Raw genomic sequence first — 21,126 nt, 5'->3', positions numbered from 1 at the left:
ACAGTTCCAGGTGTCTCCACAGAAAAAAATCAAGCATAACTGAGAACCTGACCATTTTTCCCTCAGTTTCTCTGAATCAATTTTTATTTAACCCTTTGAAAAACAAATTGATATTATCTATGGTATAAATAATGCATGCAAAATATTTTCTGAATTCACTGTTCATTGCATTTAAACTCTGGGTTACATTTTGATCATACAGCTTTTCTGTACCCAGAAAACCCAGAAATGTACTAAAGCTCAGTCCTGCACAGGTTATGGAAAAAAAATGACTGTTAGCCATGTTAACTGTAGGCAACAGCTACTGCTACAGCCTGTTTCCAGATTTCAGCATTGTTGGTAGGCATTAAGCTAATGGCAGTCACGGTGAAGTGTTGGCCTCTGGTTTGCCACAGGACCTGACAAAGCAGGTTTTCAGACAAAGGCAGCATCAGAAACCAGGGTGAGAGTGGAGGAGGAAGGACTGGATTTTAGAAATTAGCTATTCATTTCTGGGAAAAGCCAAATTTAAATAAGCAACCAAGCACAGCTGTAGAAACAGTGTCTCCAATATTAAAACAACTTAATCAGAAGGAAAGTAATTATTAATATTTTTATTTCAAAAGGTGAGAGCAAATTGGAACCAATACTGCTGTGAATCAACCACATATCACTAATATGTGAGGAAAGAAAAATGCTCAATTCCAGCTTTAAGACCATTTGCTACAGCTAAGGTAATAAAAGTCTATGTTAGCAGAAGTTTCATCTTCCATCCTTTCATCCTCAGATCTCAAATCTCACCAATACTATAGAGACAAGGATTCAAAAAATTATTTTATTCTTTTCATTGTTAACCACTTTGTGTCAGCACTAGAATTAACTTGGGTAACTTGGGTGGTAATAGGGTTTTGTACATCCTGCTGATTTCTTAGTATAGCAGGGAATGTATCAGTTTTGGTAGAGTTATTTGCTTTTCCATCTACTAGAGAAGGTTAGATATTGAGCTACCTAACTAGAGGTCAGACATTGTGCTTTAAAACACCTGACTTTACATGGCAGAACTCGAGTCATGGCTCTCAATGTTTTTCTAAAGGCTGTGGGAGATGGCAGTCTTTGCATATAACACACTCTTGTAAAAATATAAAAATCTGCACAAAATTTGTTTTCATGTTTTAATACAAAGAGGTACAACAATACCTCAAATTTTCAGACTGCCCTGTGTCAAAATTAACGTATTGAATAAAAGCCTGATTTAATTTCAGTGAATGAATGGTTTAAAAGGTATTGTCACTGGTCTTTGGATGAGTAGGTGTTAAATGCTGGAAGTTTATTGTAGATGATAACACAGGTGACTTGAAATTAGCAGTTATTATCTGATACTTTTTTAAGTAAATAAGAATTAACTTTAAAGTTATCAATTACCTATCCATCCCTGAAAATTGCACACTAAAGTGTGGAGTAAAAACCATATGAAGAAATTCAAAGGTAGAAGAAATAGATATTATTTTAATGCCTTTTGGCAATGTAAGAGCGTGACTAGGGAGTAGTCAATTTTTTTTTTCATCTGAATATTAAAAGAAAAGCACCAACTATACTGTGAGTTTTTCAAAGACATTATACCAATTAAACCTTGAAAAATATATTTTTGTGTCATAGATAATATCACAGAAGGGGAAACCAGCTAAGGCTACACTCAAACATCTTACATTGTGCAGTCTGTGTCCAAGACCATCCAGACTCAAGATAACAGCAATTAATGACACTTGCTTATTCCTGTGATTTCCTGCTGATAGTTGTGGCACTCTCAAAAAATAAACAATACCATTCAGCAGGATTTTAATTGAACTGACTGCAGCACAGACCTGTAAGATATTCTCCAGGGAAGCAGTACTCATGGCTCTAAGTGATAAAAGGCCAAGTCTTGCACCAAGACTGCATAGCCACAATAAAAACCTTCTGTATAACAATGCAACTGACTTTTCATAGAGAAAGCCACCATCCCACTGGGCTTTTCTCACTTAGCAAGCCTTGTCTCCCCTTCATTCTTCATCCCTCATGCCTCTCACTTGGCTTTCACCTTTCAGACTCACAGCAGCTTTTGCAGATGTGCCCTTCATATATCAGACTGTGTTCATTTTGGGAAGTAACATTCCAGCATTCTGCTGAGTTCAACTGCAGAAATGCAGGAATTCATTAAAAAACACAAACAAATACTTGAGTGTGAAAAGAAAGTGTTCTTTTTTCCTGCCTTCTGTTTCTTTCCCTTGTTCTCAATTTTTTATCTATCAACAGGATGGTATAATTATTTGTCATAAAATATCTTGAAAAAATAAATTCTCTTTTAAAAATGTTTAATTTAGTCTGACTTAACCTTTTTGAAATGGGTTTTTGCTACACAGAACATAAAAACAGATCTTATTCAAATCAAGGACCAAAAAAACTACAACCCACCACATTAAAAATTCACTTTATAACTATCACGAACTCAAATGGTTTAGTCTTGATATCTTGGCACCTTTCTGCTCATTTATATTCCTCACTCCCCTACTCAAAACCTTTTGTAATTGCTAGTATCTTTTTTCTTATCAGGGTAGAAGGTTCATTTGTAAAATCCTCACACATGGGAGGAGTGAGCAGAATATCAGAGCGTGAGCCTGCATGTCTGCATGGAAATCAGAGGCGTACAGTGAAGTTTTGACTGTGTGGCTTTTAGAGAGTACATTTGAAACAGTTCAGCAGGAAAATACTAATTATAATTATGACCCATAAATAACATCAAGCTTAGGATTTCTGTGTTAAAAAAAGCTGCTGTGTGAAACACAGAGAGCATCTGGTGCCCTGCGTGGTCTGGACTACCCTGTGCAGTGATCTAAAGCACAGTGAGAATCAGGTGGAAGGGTTTATGTGCTGCTGGCATGTTGTTGTCATCACCATAGATCTCAATTTTGCTCTGTTCAGGGAAGATGTACAAGGTGCGTAATTACTCATTGCTTATTCTGTGCACACAGAAGTGTTTGAAGTTTCTGCCCTCAGCTGTCTGTGCCCAGCTAACCACTCCTGTCCTACAGTACATGTGGTGGAACATAATTTTTGAATATGTATCACTTAAATCCAAGCAAAGACATAGCTGAGCTTGGACCTTCATGAATCTAAAGACCTTCATCTTATCTACAAATAAGAGATGAACAAGTGTGAGAGTCTACATACAAGCTTGCACTGTTCTATTTAAAATAATGCAGATGCCTTCATGGACATTCTGTCTTTCTGTCAAAAGTGCCTTTTTCTTCTTTAGTTTAAATGTTGCTGTAATCAAGGGATACTTGGGCAGAGGAGAATATGAGCTTGCTGCATAACATCCAGCACTGATTTGTCTAAATATGTTGAAATCTCAAATAAACCTGCATAACTGCAAACACAGACAAGTCCCAAAACTGATGCTAAAAGCCAAGAAAGCTGAAATGTTGGAATGTTCTAGTATCCAGATTAAAATTAGTTATGTCGTTTACACCTGTCAATTTAAGGAAACCAATTAAACTGCTATAATTTGAGCTCCAGTCAGAATGAGAGTTTCCACACATGGTTTTACAGTGAATTAATTAAAGGTCTGTCTGCATGGGAAATTTGACCAGAATAGCTCCCTCATAAGAATGTGTCTCTTTGTAGATACTCCCATTCCAGAAATGCCTGTTTGGTTTTGTTGTGGGGTGTTTTGCTTTACGTTGTTTAGTTTTATGCACCCTTGAATTAGGAGATCTTGTCTTCAAGTTGCTTTGAAATACCTTACTTTAGCAGAAAAGATTCCAAGCAGACGAAGCCTTTAATGCATCTAAAACCACACTGTCACTTAACTCAGGGTATAAGGCAAGGAACGTTTTTAGCCTGCATATCTATTTTGCATATCCAGGGTTTGACCACAAAAAAATATTTCAATGGTTATTAAAAAATCCTTTGACAGAGAGGAAAGCATAATTTATCAGGCTGTGCTGGCTGATTTACTGTACTTGTAAGCTCTGCTTATCACTTTGAATAACACTGATGGATTTAATTCTAGACCACATGAACAAGCCAGTATTTTTTCTCTTTCCAGTTCAGTTGTTCAATACTGTCACGCGATGAGAGTGTTAAACTCATAAGGCAAACTGCAGGGCACAACAGGGTCTAGGAAAACCTAGTCAAGAACTTAGAGCCACTCCTATGGGAAGAAAATTCTTGTAGTAAATTCCATGAATAATCCTGGAAGCTTTTTAGATTCAATAGTTGCAAGGAATCTGTAGTAGAATGTGAGGATTTCAAACAGCTGTGGCTCATTGCAAACCAACTGTGAAGGAATGTCAAATTAAAGATGATAGTCAGAAATGATAGTCTGATATCAAGAACCTCCTTCTCAAATGATAAATTCCTGTCATCAGGGAATAGTTTTTACCAGAGCTTAAGAGTGAGTCAGAGTGAAGTTTCACCAAGATCAGTGTTCTGTTTCTGGCAGTGGTAGTAGGGGATGCCTAAAAAAGAGCAGAGGAATGAGGCAAACATATGGTTTTCCCATAGTATGTCTTGGGAATATGTTAATATTCCTCTAACATCCAGCAGTTTGCTGCTTAGGGGCTTCCTGAACCAGAAATTATTTGGTAGTATTAAATTGCCTTTTCAGGACTTTTATTACAGAGATATGTCTATATGACCCCATGTCAATCTTTGGCCACCATCTCTGCTTTTAACCTTCCACCTGCCTGTTCACTGATACCCCCAGTTCTTGTGTTAGAGATGACAGATTACACATGTCCATCCTAATCCCTAATGGCTACAGTACATAGGCATTCAAAACCAGCACATTGGTTTAGATCAGCCTAATTTAGTGTAAAATTCAAAGTAATATCATAGCAATCAATTTTTTCTTCCCGACCTTATGTGAGCTACAAAAAAAAAAAAAAAAAACCAAAAAAATAAAACAAACCTAAACAAAAAACCAAAAATAGCATATTCATTTAAATTTAAATTTTGTGGCACGAACTTTCCCTAGTGAGCTAAAGGTTTACTTTTGTGCCTGAAGTGCAGGCACTTTGGCTTGGCTGACTCTGTAAGTGCTTGTTTAGCAGAGCCTATATCATCTTCTCTTAGGTCAGGAAAGTAGCAAGACCTCTCTCTTCTCCCTGCCCTCGGCAACACAATATATAAAGACAAATTGCTGCATTTTAGAAAAAGAAAATAAAAAAGGCCCTGTCTAGAGATGGTAGAAAGCTCTAGCAAGGAACTATTCTGGGATGCAGGTCTCTTCATGGTCCAGTTGTTCTCTGGGCACCACATTGCCTAATGGAAAGTAGTAAATCCTCTTATAGCTGCTGTCTGGACTGTGTTGTCCTGTTCCTTTAGTGTCTAAGTGAGACACAGACTGTGAACTTTTCCATTTTGTCTGAGGTGGCAGGAACAAAATCAGCTAGCAACTTACTTTTAGCTGTTTGATCAAGGAAAGGAGCCAGTTTAGAAGGTCCTGTGTATATGCATATGGTCTCAGATTGCTTGCTGCTCTGAATATGCCATTTCAGTCACTAGGGTTGCCTTTTTGTTGTTTTCAGATTTTTTTCCAGCTAGATCAGTGATCTCATCTGCCTCATCCTGCAACCAAACAATCAGTACTGATGACACAAAACAGAGAGAAAAATTAGAGAGGGAAAAAAGGGGCAGGGGAAAGCCCCTGATGGATTCCATCCTGCCTGGGCACAGATATCCTACAGTAGTTTTATTGTGTTTTGAAACCTCATCTAAAAACTGCTTAGACACCCCATTAACACTTGTGTGAATCTCTCTGCAGCTAGGCATGCAATTTAGCAAACATATGGACTTGGGTAAAAGACTTTGAAAGCTAGAAAAGCCACTACACTCCAGGAAATAGAAGTGCCGTTCTAATTGGCATTCAGTGCTAATTTTCTTTTCCCTACCCCAGATTTTTAACTTTAGCTTCCAAAAGTGAAATCTGATCACACCTATTTCTGCTGGACAAAGAACCAGCTACAGCTACAAATCTTTTGATTTGTAGTTATATCAATAATCAACTTAACAGCTCTTGGACGGAAGATTAGCAAACTCCTCAAACACCTCAGACTTTCATTATACAATAAGATTTTCTGAACTAGTGGCACCTTCGTGGTTTCTCTCTCAATCCTATCTTGTCATGATTTTTTCTTGCAGTGTGGACACAAGGCCCAGCCAGTGCCTTGCAATATCTGTGCAGGGGAATATGAACATCACATGCCTCTATGATATTCTGGTTTTATGCACACACCAAAGCTGTTTTGCCCTGTTGGCTGCAGCATCACACAGAACTCATGTTAAGCTGCTTTGTTACCACATCTACTTTGAGTATTTCAGCATTTCAGGTCCTGTCCCTCAGCTTGCATTCATAGCCTACCTACTTCTCTCCTAAAGGTGTGTCTTTTCATGTGTTTTGAATTAAAAGAACTGCTTAAGGAATTGCCAAATTAGGTCACAGAAGTTAATAATGCTCAGTATTTACTATACCACCCATACATGTCATCTGCAAATTTTACTAGCAGTGACTGTTCCCAACACTACAGATAAAAATGCTGTATAGCATTTGGTCAGGAACAGATTGCAGCGGGACTAGCTCCATAGTATCATGATTCATTATTATTTTCTTTTGAGATTTGTCAATTAAGTAAGATTTAATTAGAGAAAGTTTTTAATTAGAGCTGGATGGGAAATTATTTTTCCATATTGCAAAAATTCAGGATTTAATGTTTTTCCTTCATTTCCTGAAATAGACCAAGGGCCTGAAATTTCAAATTCATGAGGGTGAAGAAAAAGGAAAAAAAAAGAAAGAAAGAAGGAAGGACTGTATGCATAAAAGACTTCTAGTTTCAAAGCTTGGATAATTTTTATACTTACATAATTTTTATACTTTTTTATTGTAATAATATTTCCCCAACTTTTCTGAACAACAGCAAGTAAAATTCCTGCCAAAAAAAAGTCTTCCAATGAAAAAATGGTAAGATACATAAAGAAACAGAAAAAACATCAAAATTTAAAAGTAGCTAATCAAAAGCTTCTTTCCTCCTTACAAAAGCTGTACTTTTGCCAAACTATCATTTGCCAAGCTGAGTAAGTTTTATTCGATTTAACAGAACTTCACTCATTTTTGTATAGTGATAACTTCATTTTCAAAACGTCATGCAGGACTACATCAAATATCTCAGGAGCTTTGGGGAAATAGGTGCTTATTGAACTGATCAGATACTTACTGTGTCATTTATAACTGGAAGTTCAGGACTGAAATTCACCAGAATTCAGACTATTTCTCCAAATCCTACAAGATGCCCTGAAATGTTTCCCTTGCCCATTTAGTGCCAATTGAGAGTTCATTCTTTTTTCATGTTTTCCTTTGAATTTCAGCTGTTACCTTTTCAACAGAAGTTTTTCATTTTCTAAATCAGCATGTGTTGTTTGGGATTCCTGCTGATGAGAATTTAGCTTTTTCCCATGCGAGGTAGAGACCTACCTGTGCCTTGAAAATGTGATTTACAGAGCTCGGGCCCTTAATTTCAGCTATTTGTGTGCCAAACAGCTCTCCTAAATCTTTGTTTTGAGTTAGAGCCCAGCTATTGTACCAACACTTACCTTTGACAACCATACTTTTAGTGCCATAAAACCCCCCAATATGTAGTTTTTCTGACAAGGACAATTTTCTACGCACCACCCTCCCCCAGTTTCATTTATATTGCTTGTGCAACTCAGTAAATCTTTATGTATTCCTTATCAATTTTCTTGTGATTATGCCCAAGATTAGTTCTGGGATTAGAATCCTGGTGTTACTTACTCACCTTTTTTAAAACTAGTTTAACACTTTTGTGTAGACAAGAGATAGAACAAATTATATCAATGTAAGCTGGTTGTAGCTAGATTTAAAAATTAATTCCAAAACCATTCACAGCTTTGCATAAATCAAAACATTTCTCATTCTTTCCTTGAATTTCCTTCAGAAATGAAAAACACTCTCCATGCATGAGAAAACTAATTCTTGCATGCAAATTCTCCCAAGGAGAAAGTTGATTATTTCAAACAGATCCAAAAAGCAGGAGAGAATGGCTCTGGCCCAAATGTGCAGAAAACAGAGTGTGCTGCAATGTGCTGAGGACGTCCTGGACACATTTCAAATGCAATTTAACCCATAGGTTTGAGATATTGTGGGCAGAACAAGAGAACCTTCAAAGCCTTGTTTTGAAACTGTTAAAATTCAATGACAACATTTGCTGGTTTAGAATCAATGGCACTATACCAGGAATTAATTAGTTTAGTAAAACTGAAAGAAATTCCACACCCTCTGAATACTATCTGGTTACTCTGCTGTCCCAGGACACCAGAATGAGTATCTTGTAGCCATGAATGTATTTACCCTCACAATATGTCGGTGAGGGAGGGAGATTTCAATACCCTCATTCTACAGATGATTAAATTAAGAGTGGGTAGACCTATTTCATATCCCTTAACAGACTTCCTGTATAGTAATCTATAATATGTCTACTGTAAATACTATATATTTTAATCCTTTATGCCTTCATGCAAGTTTATGGCTTTTAATCACCTCCAAATATTTTATCAGGACAGGCTCAGGAAGGAAATATTCATCACCAGGAAATTGGGATACCCCTGAATGCAACCAAGCAAGTGCAACTACAATACATCGAGCTATATCAGAGCCCAGAAGTGAGTTGGAGTTTATGTATATTTAAACTTTCCAGGAATTATTTATTCACCATCTCAAAGGGTGAAAACAAGGGAAACCCTACTTCTACAGAAAAAAAAAAAAAATAACCTGGACCAAAAGTAAATTTTCATTTTTTGGAACAGATGTATGAATTCTAACACTCTTAATCTTCCCCAGATAAACTGGGACTTCTGGTTACAGTTAAAGAGCTAAACCTCCAAAAATGCCCCCTGAAACTCAATATGTACAAGCTGGGTAAGAAACCTTTAACATGGATAAAGTGCAAATGCAGAGCATGGAGATTGTCATAAACAGATATATACAGAATTAACAGGTGGTTTGTGTCTCTTTATAGACGAGAAGCTTTTTCATACACAACAACCAATGTCCGTGCAGAATTTATCCATGGATATAGCTCAAATGAAAAGTGTTCCAATAAATCTAACAAAAAAAGGACAAAGTGACAAAGAGATGAGATGTCTCTGATGCAACAAGTCATTCCAGGTGCAGAGGCTGGCAGAAAAACACCTTGTCCCCCTCCTCCATGTCTGCTGCACATGACTTTTAGCGTGTGCTGATTGACAGAAGGGCCATGGCAGTGTACCAGTGCCTCATGAAGGCAGAGTCTCAGCCATAAGTGGGGCAGAATACAAATGAGGTGCTGTCTGGTGCACTTTGTCTGGCCCTAGATACCTGCTGTTGTGGAATGCTGCTGTCACTTCACTGAATATCTGACTGCCCACAGATTAATAGAAAATGTGGCAGAGAGCAAGGAGTTCCCATCAACAGAAATAATGAAGAAAAGGGATCTGACCTGAAAAATCTACCTGAAGGACTACTCAGAAAAACCTTACAGACAGTTAGCAGATGGTGTTGTCCTCTTGGATATGTTTTTATTTTTTCCATTGCTGTTTGTGTTAGCTTCGCTTGCAAACCTTTTCTTCCACTTTACACAATCGTCTATTGAAATCATAACAGTGAATTTGTGACACCACAATTATTTCCATGGCAACTGGCTACTGTCAAACAGAGGCACTGCGAGGATGGCAGCACAGGACTGATATGATCAGCAATTTTAGTCTGTCCATGAATTCAAAGCTACTGGAGAGGGCACATGGTGGCAGGAAGGTCAACACAAAAAGCCCTGCACTAATCAGACATGCTTGTAATGAAAGTAGGAATAATGATCTTCAATCATCTGCAGTTAATGAACACTTAATTTGTTACATCCTTCAAATAATAATACATTAAAAGAAACCCCACTCTGAAACAACAGTAGCAAACCATAAGGCAAGATTTGGGCTCCAGCCCATCAAAATGAAAACAAAGGCAAAATCACCCTTTTGTCCTTGTGTCATGTACTGATCAACATAAATACAGCTGGAGACAGGTTTAAGCAAAAACAATTGACTTTCTGTCCATTCCAGAATTAATTCTGATCATTTAGCAAGAAAGGATCATGCTAGGATTTAATAAAATGCATTTAAATGTCGCATAAAAGTATTGAAAGTCCACAGTTTTGGTGATGGTTTGTTGTTGTTTTTTTTTTACTTTTTGGGGTTTTTTTCTCTTTAATGGTGCTTTCCATTCCAACCATTTGATTTAAAAATAAATACATAAAGCACAAACAGGGAGGCTTTGCATTCACTTAAATTATGAAAGTACATAATGAAAGAACTGTGATTCACTTGATTATAAGTGTAAGGAATTATCAAATACTACCAAATAAGATAGCAACAAAAATATCTTATTTCTTCTAGATGCGTCATTCACATTCCAGGGCCACCTTCAGGTACCCCCTGCACCCATCCTTAGATTGGTGATTTAAACTACTAAAAGACAAATATGTGAGCTATGATTTATCTGTTAGAGCCCTTCAAGTGTTCTGTAAACCAAGCTGGGATCCTTGCTGCTGTTGTAGATGTTGTTGGTGTTTGTTCTTGTTTTATTTTTCCCTGTAAACTACTAGAAAACAACCTACTAATTATACCTTGAGTACTGTACTTGGTTTGTTAGCAGCAAACACTTTTATCTGGAACTTGACTGTGTTTCTGCATGGCCTTCATGCTGTGTGACAAACAAAGCAAAACAGACAGAGACACTATCTTGGTAATCAAGATCCTCAGCAGCTGTAAGTGCATGTCAGAGCTGAAGTTTTGCTGTTTTACACCAGAGGAGGATGGAGCCTTTTGACCTTTACATTTTTATTAGCAGATCTCTGTCATCCCAGTGAAATCTAAAGGCTCTTATTCCATCCCTTTGTCTTCCAGGAAACATCTGAAATAAGCATCATGCTCTCCGGAGACAGAGGGAAGACTTTTCATCATCCAAAGCCCTGTCAGGTAAGTGATTATCTGCGAGGGTGTGCTTACGCTGACTTGCCTCCATCACTCACAGCAAACATGAGGACAAATGCTGATCACAAATCGCTGCGCCTTCCTGCTCCCAACTGCGGGCAACTCTGAATTTCGCTGATATTTCCAGATTAGCTGTACTCCAGTGCACACAGCTAAGCCTCACTAGTGCGAGGTGATACTTGGAATGTTTGGAATTCTACTGATTAATTCCAGCTAGAATCTTAATGATGCTTCAGATTTTTAATTTCTCCGTCTTTTGTATCAGATAAAAGAATAAATAATTCTCTTTCCAGGCAGGACTGTGTAACCTGGATGCCTTTTTACCATGATTTTAGGCTTAACTTCATTTTCTTTTTTGACTTCCCACTAATGAATTTACAAAATATGCTTGCTAGATTTAAAAAGTAAACAGCATTGGAAATCTAATTCTTGTTTCCTATGAACATCTCCACACTAAAATGATGTACAAAGTACCATTTGTTACTTTAAAAGCATGGCTTTTCATAAGGCTCCTGTCATAAATAGGACATTTAATATTGGATTCATTGTTAAACCAGACGGCATGTGGAGCTGGCAGAATTTTGCAGCAAGGCACACAGCCTGTTTTATCAATGAGTTCACAAACAATCAATAAAATCTTGGGAAGAAAAGCACTCCTTCTTGCCAAAATGGCAAGAGAGATTTATCATAGGAGTTTTATCTGTTCATATGACAACGCTTCTTGCATCTCAAGCAGTTACTAAAACAAAAACCCATTCAAAAAGTCACGTTGTCAGGTGATGACAGTGGAAGTTGAAAGGGTTGTTTAGAGGTTTTATTTTGACTACACAACACTGAGAGATAGGAGTTATGCTATAAACAACTGATTCTGAGAAATATCTCACTGTGTCTAACTCATGGCACCACAAGGTTCCAAAGAAAATATGATAGATTCTTAGTAGATGAAACAAGAACTATTTTCAGCAAGATTTTCTTCTCAGGTGCATTCTTTGCACAACTGGTTTCTTACGGATCCTCTTTTCTAAAAGGACCGTATTTTATTTCTGCATCCTTTATTCTGGTTACTATTTGAAGCAGTTTCAGATCCAATGGCACTCCTACTAAAAACATCAGATTCTGACATGTTTCCCCCTTCAAATCTTCAGCCCCAGCTGTATTTCATACCTGATTCTACTCACATGATCAAAATAAGCAAAATGCCTCAGGAAAACCCAAGTGGTTTTGTCTTTAAAATCTGGAAACCACCCAGCTCTGTGACTAATTTTGATAGGTTGACACCAGAGATAAATCAGATCAGTGTGTGGGTTCAAGCTGACTGCCTTCACCAGGTTCACTGGGAAACCTGGGTCCATCTGCATGGCCTGAGGACTGATGTGCTGAGCTGGAGAGCCTTCACACCACTGAGGAGTAACCACAGGACTGTGTCCTTTTTTTGTGGACCTGAAAATCAAGCTGCAGATGAGGACAAGCAAGGTGCAGCTGAAAGGAGCAGTAGAAATGATTACTGCAATCCCTCCTTGGCATGATGGGGCAGTCTTAAGTCCAGAGTCATCAACCATTGGGCATTTAGCATGTGATTGGAAAAGATATGCAGTGGGATTTTCTGAAGGACATCCAGTCTTGCAGGATCTCTTTGTTTCAAAATAGACCAAAGATCTGAGGGCTGATGGAGGTTTGGCTCAAAATGTACACGGAAGCAGGCAAATAAAAAAACTGAAAGTAGTATAATTCAAATATCCTCATTGGAAGGCACAAAGACATCATTTGGATAATTGTACAGGAAAAGCACTGAATTGAAGTCGTGAATTGTTCAAAGAAATGCTCAGAAAATTGCCATGAGAATCCCCCATGATTTTTATTCCAAAATTCTGGATTAAAACCAAATAATTCTTCTGGCTAGAAGTTTCAATCATTAAAAATTTAAAAATGTTTGCAGTTGATGTTTTTAACAAAGAGGCTTCCTTCACTCTAGTTTTGAATGGATAATTTTCCTGTGTTTTCTTGTTCAATCAAAGAATGGAATGGATTTTAAAGACTAAGCAAAATATAAATTTTCATTTCTTCTAAAAGTCCATTGAAATTGCTTTTCCACATTTTGACTAGAGACTGATAGTTTTGACTGAAATTACAGTTGTCACTAGAAATTATCACAGACTAATTTTGGCAGGATTTCTTTCTTTTCAGTTTTCCTGGGAAAAGATTCTGACTGCTACTTACAGCACTGGAATTCCTTGTGCCTTTTTACTAACCCTCACCATTGACATGCTATTATTACTTATGCAAATCACTGAGCTTGCTTCTACTTTAATATCGTCTTAGTAAAATAACAATAATTTCCTAGGTCAGAGAAGGCTTACGAGGAATATTTATTAGAGAGTCAGAACACAGAGAGCATGGCTTCTCTGTCAGTGGCACAAAATTTATGCAATTATATTTATTTCTTGGAATTATTCTTGATGCACAGCTTACTAAAACACGTGAGAATCAGACATTTACAGTGTAAAACACAACAGTATTTATTATCTGATTCACTACCAAACCTTTGAGTTACAGTGATTGTGTTCCCAACATTTGACTCCAGACCAGTGCATGTTCATCCAAATTCATTTAGGCTTTTTAGTTTATACAAATTTGGTGATTTTTAACATTTGTGAGCCATAGAAAACAATCTTGATTGAATTTTGGTTTGAGTTTAACACAGATATAAGAATGCACCAAAGGAGATATTGTATAAAACTGACAATTCTTTAACTATGCTCAAGAGGTATTTTTCCTTCCATTCCTGTACCTGTTGGTACAGTATAATTGCAATCCTTCCACCCTGGAGGATAAATCAGAAGATCATGACAGTACAATTGGAAGCAGTCAGGCTTTTTCCACAGATTGATATGTTTTGCTTCACTCACTCTAGTCCCCCTGCTGCTTCCCTACTTTTATCTCCAGATTTCCTTAGTCTGATTGCTTCAGACCATACATTGTGGGTGAGTGATGTCAGTGGCATGCCTCATGCACAGAAATCTTGTAGCAGCCAATGAAACACAACTTGACAACATTCCTCAGGTTTTTCTCTACGCCCCATTTGGTGAAAGACAAAATAGTTATATTAGCCACACCTTGAGGCAGGAAATGCCAGCAGTAAAATGCATGATCTTCTGAAGATTTAAAAAAACTCGGCAAACCTTTGGAATAGTTTCAATCCCTTATGAAGAATACTGTGAAAAGGAATTTGTAGAACTGAACCTTCTTATTCAGCAAATTCACTCCCATGATACATTAATAACAAAACACCAAACTCTGTGTGTCAGGTAATCATGAGTCATCAAGTTACTGTACAAAAATTACTGGTAGACAGATATCTTTGGAAAGTGACTCCTTATTCTTTGTCAGCCTGGATCAATTACAAAATAATATCCATTAGCTTGAGCAATCTTTAAAATTATTGGGCAGGACATGAACAGGCTATCTGATCAAAATAAATACACTAAGCAGCAACCCTTGTTTGTTATTAAAAAGGGTGAAGTTTATTCAGTAGTGATAAATTAGGTTGATATTGACTTTTAAATAGGTTAGCCAGTAATTGGTATTAGAAGATGTGTGTATTCCCCATGATTTCTACATTTATAAAATTCCTTTATTGCCTTTTTTTTACTTTCTGATAATTTGCATAAAACTGATCACTAGTAATGGCCAGGCAACACAGTGTAAGTGACTAGAAGATGGCACTAAGAGAATGGTGTGTTTAAATATATGGGATATTTCAGTAGAACAGTATGCTTTAAAATGGAAAAGAGATGATGGATAATTTGCTAAAGATCATCGGAATTATAAGTATGAAGAATATTAATAAGAAATTATTTTATTTCTCCACCAAGACAAGCACTAGAGGTCTTTGAATGAAGCTACTTCCAAGTACCAAATTTTAAAAATAAACTGCTTTTCCAGACCACATGAGGCTGATACAAAAGCCCATATTTCTGGGAAGTTTGCAGTTTAATATTAAAAATAAAAAGAAGGGGTAAATCAGTATTTGTTAAGACCTGAAGCTGCATGAACTCAGCACTCCTGGGAGGTGTGTCAAAACCTGTTTGCAGGTTCTTATATCTTGCCCAGGGTACCTGTAACTGGTAACTGTCATGAGATAGATCCTGAGACAGAGGAGGCTTTGGTCATACTCAGCACAACAGTTTTGTGTTTGCTTACAGGCCAACACTGCACTACTACACTCATGAGACATTGAACAGACAGAAATTGCAATGACATTAAATTAGGCATGTGTTAGACTGTTGGCCTATTGTATTTATCCTGTCTGTAATTATGGCCAAAATTACTTCTTTCAGAAGCTGAGCAGGAGTCCAAATTTTTTGTTTCCTGATTTTTAAGATCATTAAAGTTGGAATTTGAGTTGGATCTGTGTTAAGCAGCCCTGGTCCACACCAAAGATAGACAGTCAGTGGGCCTGCAGGGGAGACTGGTTAAGCATCACTGAGTACAACAGAGTTAGGGAAAATGGAAAAGAGCAGGTGTATACATCACCTTTTCCCTGAATTTAATCACACAGCTGATTCACAGCAGATTGTAGCAGAAGTGGCTCTTTCAGAGGCACTGAGGGTGGAAACAGCAGGAAAGTGTTTTTTGAGAGAAAGTCAAGAAAGATAACCTTTGCTGAAAAGTCACTGCAAGTGAAAAGGCACAGAGAGAGGAACAAGACATGACAAGTTCAGACCATACGCAAGTTTATAAGAAGTTAAATTGCTTTTCTAAGGCATTTCATGGGCATAAGTCACTCATTTCATGACACATGACTGTTTCTTTGTGAGCAGACACTAGGACAGTCTAGAGAAACAGCACTATCTGGAGCTATCCCACATCTCAAACCAAGATCAAGATCATCTGATTTCAGTGAGAAGCCTATGCTAGAACCATTTATATTTGCCCAACTGACTTTTGTTTTTAAGTCAAGTACACCTTGGCTTGAAGGTTTAGCCCCTTGAATAATTATTTACTTACGTAAACATAACTATTTTTTAAAGAGGGGAATAAAAGGCTAAATATAATCAAATATATAATATTAATTTTTATAAAAGACGGATAACAGAAAGATAACCTACAAGATGCTAATAATCAGCTGGTTACCAGGACTTCAGTCTAAAATTTATTCATTTCCAGTCACCTGTTGCAGACAAGGGTAATATGGTTGTTTCCTTTTTTCTATGTCAACTAATCTGTTAATATTTAAGTACTGTGAATAGCTTGAAAAATTTAGTTCCCCAACCTGCTGACTTACTTCACTAAATTTACTCACTAACATAATGAAATGGAATAAAAGATCACCCACCCATGTTAATGTTAAACAGCATATCAGAGCCAGACTAGAGCAATGTCAATGTTGATTTGTGCCTAAGATAATGAAATTTGAAAGTCTAAAAATGATAGGGTTGTTTATAGCAAGTTCATCTCTGTAAAATAATTGCATCCAAGTTCCCATAAACATAAAAGAGAGCTATTCTGCTGCAGCTGGTTGAAAGGATGGTTTGATTAAGGAATATAGATAACATTTACAGCTTCAGAAGAACTTCAAAAGACTACCAGAGATATTGGGGAATTTAAAAGACAGAATACAATTTCCAAACTTAAAAGCATTATTTTTCCACAGACATCTAATTTAGATAATATACCAGAAGCCTATAATAAACCTCCCACAAAGAATAATAGCACACTGCACACACCATGGTTGTTCAACACCCCATTTAAATACAATTACTGGTCCTTTGCCAAAAGCCAGGAAACATGTCTTTCCATAGCAACAGTAAGAGAAAGGTCAGGATAATATTTTTGCAGCAAAGCCTTTCCTTAAGAAGGATTTGGGATTACACTGTGGATTACATGCTTTTGAAATATGGTACTTCTAAGTTAAAATACACCTGGATCATCTTTCCCTGTCCCTTGGGATTAATTCTATTGGTTTGGAAAAGCTACACCTGCCTCCTTATGTGCCATTCTCCCCCCACATTTAGTCAGAATACAGTTGCTTCAATTGCTACTTTAGCAAGTGTGTAAATGAGAAGCAGCAAATGTTCTTGCTAATTCATTGAGAGCATAGCTCAGGATGTATTTAATTAAAAGCAATGAAGTGAGCTAATCTACCTAGTTAATTTCATTGGATTTGGTCTAGTAAGCAACCTTTTAGATACCAGAATATTTAAAGGATAATGTATTGTTGGTGTTTTTTTTCCTTTTTTAAAAATCTTTTAAGAGTTTGTTTAGTACTGTTTGTCTGTTAATAAAAAGATAATAGATTCTTTCCTGGTGTTGTTTTACATTCTGCTAGGAGCTAGTTAACTATTGTGTATAGCTGGTAAACTATTAGCATCTGGTTTTGAGGATTAAGCTTGCAAAAACATATGCAGATGAGTCACTTTGGTCATGTGAATGATTCCATTCAACTTCTGCTAAATGCTTTGAATCATGGTCTCCCTCAGAATCACAATCCGGGGAGAACAATGCTACAAGTGTAATAAAGCAGCTAAAATGGATCAGGTACCAGGCATAATTGACAGCTTTTAAAAAATCAACATATCTTTAGCAGCTCAATAGTTTGTGGGAATGGCTTGAGTATGATTTTTTAATAGCCCCTTAAGAAAGGCAAAAATTTCCAGAAAGGGAAAAATCTTCACTGGACTCCGTGCAAACACATGAAGAGCTGTTATTTTGTGAAGTCACTGTACTATTCAGTTTGCTTGAAGGTATAAATATTTATGGAATCATAAGCATACTAATCTATGAATCTAATTTGTGGGGGAAACTCATGCACATAAAAGCCTGGAACTTGTTACCACAAAGGTTATCCTGAATTTTCACACTCTTTCAGGAACGTGCTTTGGATTGGACTTCACTGGGCTGGGTTGGATAAAAGGATTATCAAATCCCAGGATTATAAACATCACGCATGATCTTCAGAGACTGGAGAAGCTCAGGATTTTGCTTCATAGCCTTGCACCAAGGACACCCTTGTACTGGACAATGGAGCTAGGGAAGAAGGCTGGTGGCTTTGCTTTATGCATTTTGGTCCCTGATCCAAGATCAGCTCCAAACACAAGAGATCAGTTGGAAAGGGAATGATGTTTCAAAGAAATGTCCTGTTAATGCAAAACATAACACTTTTTATGAGATTACTAACCCTTATATTACATTCTCCTTTTTGTCAAGGAAAAAAGGGCACTCAGAAGTAAACAAATGGCAAAGGAGTTTTCTTTACCTACTTTACAATGAGTTGATTTTATTTGGCTTTTTGTTTCTATTTTAAAATACCCAATAAATTCTATGATTTCTCCATTTTATTTAATAATTTATCAGAGCTATCTTAAAGGCCAGTATGAGCTGTAGAAGGAAACCCAGAAGTCTCACAAAGGATTTCCTACTATTTTTTTTTTTTTCAGTATGTCATAGAAGGGCCTGTTGGGATTAACACAGTTTGGAGCACAAGTGAAGCAGACTTAAGGAACAAATATTTAATGAAAGGGAGCATTCACAATAAAACTGCACTACGCCTGAATGAACCTCTTGGCCTCCTTCAGAAAATCATATTATCTGTCATTCTTGTGAGAATGAATCTTCCCCCTCATTTTTTTTTACATTTTTTGGAGAGACAACAAGTGGACAGGGGTGCTCAGGAAATTGCTTGGGGGATTGGGAAGAGTTCCTGCATGCAGTAGCCAAAGGACTGGTTATCACAGCATCATTATGGTTGTAAAAAATGTCCAAGATCATAAAGTTCAACCTTTAAATACCACCACGTCCACTAAACCATATTGCAAAGCCCCACATCTTGTTTCTTGAACACTTCCAGGGATGGTGAGTCCACCACTTTCCTTGGTAACCCATTCAATGCTTATCCACTCTTCCAGTGAAGAAATTTTCCCTAAAATCCAACCTGAACCTCTCCTGGCACAACTTGAGGCCATTCCCCTTGTTATATCCCTGGTTACCTGGAGAAGAGACTGACCCCACTCCATACCCCCTCCTTTCAGGGAGGTTTAGGGAGTGATAAGGTCTCCCCTGAGCCTCCTCTTCTCCAGGCTGAATAACCTCAGCTCCCTCAGCTGCTCCTCACAGGATCTGTGCTCCAGCCCCTTCACCAGCTCTGCTGCCCTCTGGACAGGTCTGTCATTGAGTGAGGGGCCCCAAACTGAGCACACAACTCGAGGTGCGTTAGCCTTGGCATGAGCAATGAGTCCAAGGATGTTCCCGTGTTCTCACTGACAACACCTCTCTCTGCTGGAGCAAGGCATGGTGGTGTGGCAGCAGTAGACAGGCAGATATTTCTCACTGGAATCCTACTTTGTGCCCCAAAGTACTGCTGATTTTATTTGGCTGTTGTTTGGTGGGGGTTTATTTTTTGTTTTATAGAAATTTTGGGGAAGTATCTTGTTTATTAAAGATACTATAAAAGACAATTTAGGAAGATAAATTAAGAATTTGAAAATTTTTTTTCAAATGTCCTTTTCAAATTAATTTTCTTAATAGTTCATTTTCAGTATCATTTTCCAATCCAAAGAAAAGTTGCTATAAAAATTTCTGATTACACAACACCCCTACAGGTCTACATTCCTAATGATTTCTGTATGTAGACAGATTAATAACTTATCATAAGCAGAGCTGAAGATGGCCACTATCCACATAAGTCTGGGAACAAAGGAATATCAAAGAAAAAACAGAAGTTGGTGAGGTAATGGGGACAGCATTTTATGATTTCTACTTCCGGATATCTTCAATATGTTAATCACCAAATTTACTGTATAACAATGACTCCACTTGTATTTTACACTGTTTGAGTTCTAAATATACATATCCTAAATGCTTTCAAGAGAAAAATAATCTGGTTTTTAAAAAAATTTCATGAATTTGTTCCTGTTCACTTTGAAGACAATGATGTCTTTGTACTCATCTCTCAGTTCTCTGTTGTTGACAATTGTTATCTCCACAGTCCTTTCCAGGTGGCACAGAAGGAAACTTTGCTAATTCCTCACTCCTACCTACTTCTTTGGAAGTGGAAGAATGGAACAGAATCACAGCTGATGTATCAAGTGGGCATGTTGTGTGTATTTGAGTGGATCAGGACTGGGAAGATACTATATTTTTACAGAGTATAGGCAAGTCACTTGCCCCAAATCAGACCCCTTTAGTAAGTTTCTAGAAAAAGAAATCACAAAATGTTTATTACTTGAAAAATATGTGTCATTATATAAAATGCATGAATCCTATAGTTATGAGATAGCATTAGGAAGAATGTGTTCAATAAAGAAAATTTTCTATATTTTAAAAACAGTCTACGTCTCCAAAAATCTTTATACATGTATGTGTGTGTGTGTGATTGTGTGTGTGGTGTGTCCATGGCTCCAAAACTTTTATGCTACGTTTTAACAGGAAGTTCTAAAATAATCTTGGTTTTGTTATTATTTTACTTTCTTTGACAGTTTTCTGACTACATTTTATATTACTTTTCTACTGCCTCTTTCTCAGTTTCCCACAGCATGTATCTCACATGATGTTATCTTTTCTCACAGATTCCTTGCCCTTAGTTCAAAAGTTTTCTGGGATAGGGCAAATGTTATTATGGCATGTAGGAATGGCAGTTTGATAGAGTAAGTAATTTAATTCTAAATAGAGATTCTAAATCAATTCCATAAATATGAAGACTAATAATATGAGAGGTTAGATTCAATTTTAAATTAATTCCAAAATCCTCAATTCAAACTTTAAATCAGTTTGGTCTAGCAGTTTGTGAAAAGCTGGATGTGCTCTTAATTTCAGTGCAATGAATGGCACTCAATATCTCCCAATCTCTCAGTCTAGTATGGGCCCATAATATTGAAATCATCTGAGAAAGCTCCTTTTGCTTCCAGTGGCATTGGAAAGAGGCTGAGTGTAAGATTCAAAATGAATAATAGACAGTTCTTGTGCATGTCCTCATTTCGCTATTAAAAAAAAGGAATACTGTGAGTATATTAATTCATAACTCTGAAAAAAATAGAAAAAATATATCAATTACGGCTTTTATAAGAGATCTAATGTTTA

General features: G+C 37.0%; 1 long non-coding RNA gene across 2 annotated transcripts in view; it reads left to right on the top strand.

Moving 5' to 3' along the window:
- Positions 1 to 20,277, top strand: part of LOC134429284 (uncharacterized) — a 37,185-nt gene extending 16,908 nt beyond the window's left edge. For both annotated transcript variants that reach the window (XR_010030569.1, XR_010030570.1), the window contains exons 2-3: positions 10,966 to 11,037; positions 20,036 to 20,277. This is a non-coding gene — a long non-coding RNA (uncharacterized LOC134429284). The remainder of the gene's footprint in view (positions 1 to 10,965; positions 11,038 to 20,035) is intronic.
- The last annotated feature ends 849 nt before the right edge of the window (positions 20,278 to 21,126 follow it).

Source organism: Melospiza melodia, chromosome 1 (assembly GCF_035770615.1).
Source record: "Melospiza melodia melodia isolate bMelMel2 chromosome 1, bMelMel2.pri, whole genome shotgun sequence".
NCBI classification, from domain to species: Eukaryota; Metazoa; Chordata; class Aves; order Passeriformes; family Passerellidae; genus Melospiza; species Melospiza melodia.
The sequence above is the reverse complement of the archived record's forward strand: the minus strand, read 5'-3'. Positions and strand labels throughout refer to the sequence as shown.